The following is a 5,316-nucleotide window of genomic DNA, read 5'->3' as shown; positions in this document are numbered from 1 at the left end:
CTGAAGTTCCACAAAGAAGAGAAACTGTGACCAGAGAAGGGAGACATCTCTGTTTTCAGTTGCAAGATCCTTCAGGAACAGCAGTATCAACCCTGTGCTACATAAGCAGAAGCAATCAGCTTGTTGTGGGTTTTTCAGATGGCTACCTGTCACTATGGAATATGAAAACTTTGAAGAGGGAGTAAGTAGGCCTTTACACTTGGCCATGCCTGGAGGTGCAGGGGTCTCAATTTTTAGCTTAAGGAAGTATGTTAATTTAAAGAGAACTTTTTCAGGGACAGAAATTTTGAGTCTAATCTTGGAATGTTTAGAAATCCTCTTCTGAAATACCTATCAAGCCATACATGGATTCAGTGGACTGCCTTCTCCCCACTGGACTAGGGTTGTTTTCCTTATTGTTCTGTGGGTTGAGGAGTTGTGGAAAGCATGCTTCTTTGGGTTATGTCAAGAAGTTAGGATGTGATAGAGCTGATTTCTATAAGATAGTAAAGAAACGAGATAGTGCTTCTGTTTGGCACTGTTTTAATTTTGTTCAGAAGATACGTTGCAGGTTAAGTTCCATATTGAACTAGGCTACAACAGTAGGGACAATCTTTTGCCTGGCAGCTGAAGTTATCATTTATGCTCCTCCTCCTCGGGCAGAGGAGGACATCAACCCAGGTTATTGCATTTGATGGCCAGTAATTTCCTCACCTCTTGACTGTTGCATAAAAAGTAGTCTCTTCCTTGACTTGTTTATTTGAGGTAGAAGTCTGACCATCTGTACTTTGAGGTTAAGCATGTAAGTTGTTCTTTCCTCAGAAGATGCTTCTACCCTTCTACAGTTAAGGCCCGTAGGATCATTTTTTTTTTTCCTTTAAACCTGTAGGCACCACTCTCAGCTTGAAGGGGGAAGGATTCCTGTCTATGCTGTTACTTTTCAAGAGCCTGAGAATGATCCTCGCAATTGTTGCTACTTGTGGGCTGTTCAGTCTACACAAGAAAGGTGAATAAAAAGCCACTGAAATAATGTTTTTATATATTTGCTCACATCCCGTTGATATATGTATATTTGTTTTGTTTATTTAGCTGTGCAAGAGATTCTCTCAGGTATGGAAGGTGTTAAGCTTACAATGCAATTTTTAGATGCTTGAACAGATGTGAAGAGGGACCTACTAGTTTCTGCCTTTTGAAAGGAGGCAAAGCAACAGTGGCTGAGTGGCTGTATTTTTGTGCTTGCATTCTTAAAGGATTCCCTTTGTTTCTTGATGACTGCCTCATGGTTTGTTTGATATTTGCTGCATGGTATTAAAATACCATTAAAAGTTGAGGCTGCTGATCTGGAACGCTAAACATGCCAATAAAATGCCTGCTGCCCCTAAAGGAGGGAGGTGACAGTATTGCCGATGACCTTGTTCCATCTTCAGCTGTCTGTGGAGGCTTTGTGTGCCGGTTCAGCTCACCTGGCAGAGAATGATCACTGCTCAGCTGAAAAGTCAGTGGCTTCCTGCTGGGAATAAATCAGAATGTGGAAGGGTGCAGTATGTGCAAGAGAGGGACTGGAACTCTGTTGGAAAGGGAAGGGGAGAAAGATCTCTCTCTTTCAGCATCAGCAAGCTGCTTAATCAGCTCAGCTGTTTGTGAAGTGGCAATCTTTTTAAGTTTGCTTTTAAAGCAGTTTTGATTTCAAACTCTTCACTGTGCAGAACTATTTCCAGCAATTTTTAGTGCTTACAAGATATTAAAGCTTTCAGATTATATGGTTACCATTTGCCCCTGAAGCTGTTAGTGTCAAAAATTATTCCTTTTGTGTTTTAGCGGCTAAATGTGACAAATAACCATGTTTTGTGAGATGTTGTTTTTCTTCAGCAAGGGCATACTAATAGGAAAATTTAAGTCCAGATCTAATGAAATGATAATGAGGACTATAAAGCAGCTTTGTAATCAAATTTCACAATTTATACCTTTTTCAGTGAAGGTGATGTCGTGAGTTTACATCTGTTGCAGTTAGCATTTGGTGACAGAAAACGCTTGGCATCAGGACAAGTCATGTATGAGGTAAGCTGTGTGTGTATGTGAAAAGATGAAAATGGTAATTTTCTCTGAGTGAGTATCAGTTAAGTTGCCAGGGCTTGATATGATATTGTCCTGATATTTACCATCAAAATTCAAAGCTGATTAAAAAAAAAAATCTTTTGCTGAATTTTCTTGAGCACGGCCTTTGTTCATACTCTTTGAAAACAAGTAATAAAATTTTATATTGCAGTGTTGTGTGTTCCAACTAGATCCTCTCTCCACCTGGCTAAACACAGTGACTTGAGGGGTAGGGTGCAATGGTGACAAGTTTCTGCCTGGCGTAGCAGGTGCATCTCCTCCGTGACTACCCCACCTTCCCAGGTGCCCTTGTGTAATAGATACGATGCTCTGCAAGTGGAACCGAATGATAACAAGGATGATGGTCCATCTGGTTTGGAGGTGTTGCTGAGTTTAAGTTGGCCTATGCCATACATCAAAAATGCTTCCATAAAGAAAAAAAGACGGGTCATTGTCATAGGAGACTCCCTTCTCAAGGGAACAGAAGGCTCAATACACAGACTAGACCCACTTCTCAGGAAGTCTGCTGCGTCCCTGGGACCCAGGTTAAGGATGGAAAGAGAAAGCTTCCTAACCTGGTACAGCCCTAGGATTATTATCCATTATTGATTTTTTTAAGATGGGCAATGATGAAGTTGCAACAATAAGTCTGAGGGCAGACAAGGGACACTTCAGGGCCTTGGGACGACTGGTTAAGGGTTTGGGAGCACAAGTAGTGTTCTCCACTATCCCTCCAGTTGCAGGGAAGGATGAAGCAAGAAACAGGAAGAGCCAGCAGATCAATACCTGGCTCTGAGCCTGGTGTCACCAGCAGAATTTTGGGGTTTTTTAATCATGGGTCAGTCTACACAACACCAGGCCTGCTGGGAACAGACTAGGTACACCTATCTCAAAGGAGGAAAAAGATCCTTCTGCAGGCAGGAGTTAGCAGGGCTCATTGAGACAGCTTTAAACTAGATTTGAAGGGGGAAAGGAATCAAACCAGGCTCACTAGAGATACGCCTGAGGGTGGCATGCCAGTGTTTGAGGGACGGTGTGCTAGCGAGGTCTTTTGGTCTGCCATCTCGGTGGAGGTAGAGGATGGAGAGTCATGTGACAGCAAAGACACAAGGGTTATTGATATGTTAGAAACCAGGGAAGCACCTGAGAATTAGGACTTCTGTCCCCAAAAAGGTGGCGGGATCAATAGCCCAACTGATCGCCTGAGGGTGGCATGCCAGTGTTTGAGGGACGGTGTGCTAGCGAGGTCTTTTGGTCTGCCATCTCGGTGGAGGTAGAGGATGGAGAGTCATGTGACAGCAAAGACACAAGGGTTATTGATATGTTAGAAACCAGGGAAGCACCTGAGAATTAGGACTTCTGTCCCCAAAAAGGTGGCGGGATCAATAGCCCAACTGATGTGCATCTACACCAATGCACGCAGCATGGGCAACAAACAGGAGGAGCTGGAAGCCATTGTGCAGCTGGAAAACTATGACATAGTTGCCATCATGGAAACATGGTGAGATGACTCACATGACTGGAGTGCTGCGGTGGATGGCTATAAAATCTTCAGAAGGGTTTTAAGAGAGGTGGTGGGGTAGCTCTGTACATTAGGGAGTGTTCTGATTGACAAGAGCTTAATGATGGTGACTATAGGATTGAGTGTTTATGGATGAGAATCAGGGGGAAGGCCAACTGCAGAACTGCTGCCCTGGACTTCCAGAGGGCAGACTTTGGTCTGTTTAGGAGACTGGTTGACAGAGTCCCTTGGGAGACAGTCCTAAAGGGCAAAGGAGTCCAGGAAGGCTGGACGCTCCCCAAGAAGGAGGTCTTGGAGGCACAGGAGCAGGCTGTCCCCAGGTGCCAAAAGACGAGCCGGTGGGGAAGAAGACTGGCCTGACTGAACAGAGAGCTTGGTTGGAACTCAGGGAAAAAAGAAGAGTTTTATGATCCTTGGAAGAAGAGGCAGGTAACTCGGAAGGACTACAAGGATGTCCTAAGGGCATGCAGGGAGAAAGTTAGAAAGGCCAAAGCCCAACTAGAGCTTAATCTGGTTACTGCTGTAAAAGACAACAAAAATGTTTCTATTAATACCTTAGCAGGAAAAAAGAAGGCTGAAGACAGTCTTCATCATTTATTGGATGTGAGGGGAAACCTAGTGACAAAGGATGAGGAAGAGGCTGAGGCACTGAATGCCTTCTTTGACTTAGTCTTTAATAGTAAAACCAGTTGTTCTCAGGGTACCCAGATCCCTGAGCTGGAAGAGAGGGATGGGGAGCAGAATGAAGCCCCCATAATCCAAGGGGGAGTGGTTAGTGACCTACTACACCACTTGGACACACAAAAGTCTATGGAGACGAATGGAATCCACTCAAGGGTACTGAAGGAGCAGATGGAATTGCTCACCAAGTCACTTTCCATCATTTAGAAGCAGTCCTGGCAAACTGGGGAGGTCCTAGTGGACTGAAGGTTAGCAAATGTGATGCCTATCTACAAGAAGGGCTGGAAGGAGGAGCCAGGGAACTACAGGCTTGTCAGTGTGACCCCAGTGCTGGGGAAGGTTATGGAGCAGGTCATCCTGAGTGTCATCATGCAGCATGTACAGGACAACCAGATAATCAGGCCCAGTCAGCATGGGTTTATGAAAGGCAGGTCCTGCTTGACTAACCCGATCTTCTATGACAGGGTGACTGGCTTTAGTGGATCAGGGAAAAGCTGTGGGTTTGTCTACCTAGACTTTAGTAAAGCCTTTGACATCATCTCCCACAGCATTCTCCTGCAGAAATTGGCTGCTCATGGTTTGGATGGATGTACTCTTTGCTGGGTAGAAAACTGGCTGGAGGCTGGGCCCAGAGAGTTGTGGTGAATGGAATTAAATCCAGTTGGTGGCTGGTCACAAGTGGTGTTCCCCATTATTGAGGCCAGTTCTGTTTAATATCTTTGTCAGTGATCTGGACAAGGGGATCGAGTGCACCCTTAGGAAGTTTGCAAACAACACCAAACTGGGCAGAAGTGTTGATCTGCTTGAGTGTAGGAAGGCTCTGCAGGTGGATTTGGTCAGGCTGGATTGATGGGCCAACTGCTGGGTTCTGCACTTGGGTCACAACAACCCCATGCAATGCTACAGGCTTGGGGAAATGCTACAGGCGTGGGGAAAAGTGACTGGAAAGTTGGCGGGAAGGTAAGGATCTGGGGGTACTGGTTGACAGCCAGCTGAAAATGAGCCAATAGTGTGGGCAACAGGAGTAGGGAAGTGATTGT

The sequence above is a fragment of the Antrostomus carolinensis genome, unplaced genomic scaffold, assembly GCF_000700745.2.
Source record: "Antrostomus carolinensis isolate BGI_N321 unplaced genomic scaffold, ASM70074v2 scaffold12404, whole genome shotgun sequence".
Lineage (NCBI taxonomy): Eukaryota > Metazoa > Chordata > Aves > Caprimulgiformes > Caprimulgidae > Antrostomus > Antrostomus carolinensis.
The sequence above is the reverse complement of the archived record's forward strand: the minus strand, read 5'-3'. Positions refer to the sequence as shown.